We start from the raw sequence: 1,140 nt of genomic DNA on the forward strand, positions 1-1,140 counted from the left end.
AAATTCATTAGAGATCAGCTTCGTTAATCTCATGCTTGAGCTTTCCATGCAAAACCACTCAATTATGCTGAAGCCGTCAAAAATGATTGATCCATAAAACCCGTAAAAAAAAGCGAAGATCGAATATTGTTGGTTACGTCAGAAAGGATTATTACAATTCTACATGACTAGCAAGAAATCGTGACTTTGTGCGAGGAAACTGAGGAAATTTGAGGCAAAGAGTCAAACAGATGTGCCAACTCTTTCATGATTTTCTGACCGCTGTGATGCGTGATTGGTAAATCACGCATGAAAAATCTCTAGCGTGAGCTATGAGAATTTGAGTTTTTCACAACACTGTTTTTTGAAGTGCGATCTGAAACGATTCCCAATAATAAAAGTTCTGTGATACCATCTGAGCGCCGTAGTTTTCCTTAGAAACTTCAAATCGTTTTGACTTAACGACCTATCATTCCTTGTTGGATAAGCTTCAACTGAGTTTATGTTGTTTCAATGTTGACTAAGCAATCTTTAAGGAACTCGAAAACGCTAGTGTTTTATTTTTTCCGGCGTTTTGGTCATTAAAAAAAAAGGATGGAAAAGTTCAGTGTCGGATCAACCGCAAAATGGAACAATACTGATGGTCTGATATCTTCAGCTGTTGATCCAATTGCGTCGTCTTTTCTAGGCCAAGCTTCCTCGGGATGTCGCAGGAACTCTGGACCGTTAAACCATTGACTATCCCGGCTAAAGTAAGGTCCACGACCCCACTTTTTGGCTTCATCCACCGGGTTGAGCTTGGATGCCACTCACCGCCATTCCGTAGTCTCCAATATCTCTCCTACTCGGTGAGATACGAAAAGCTTGTAGCGTCGCAGATCCGACCTGATCCACGATCTCGCTGTTGTGGAGTCCTTGGTTTTCGCAGACATTAAAGCACATTGGAAGGCTCCATCTCTGGCAGCCATCCGGATATACACTGTACATGAGTAAACAATTTCGCTGTCGTCAACGGAAACGTGTAGTTGAGCAGTCTTGTCCATTTCTTCAGTTCGTGGGAAATAACACCTCGATATCCATATGGATGCTTTGAACACGATCATTTTTATCCAGCGAGTCCGTTGATCAAAGACTTGTGCACCTACTGCTTCGTCTTATTCC

Source organism: Aedes aegypti, chromosome 1 (assembly GCF_002204515.2).
Source record: "Aedes aegypti strain LVP_AGWG chromosome 1, AaegL5.0 Primary Assembly, whole genome shotgun sequence".
Classification (NCBI taxonomy): domain Eukaryota; kingdom Metazoa; phylum Arthropoda; class Insecta; order Diptera; family Culicidae; genus Aedes; species Aedes aegypti.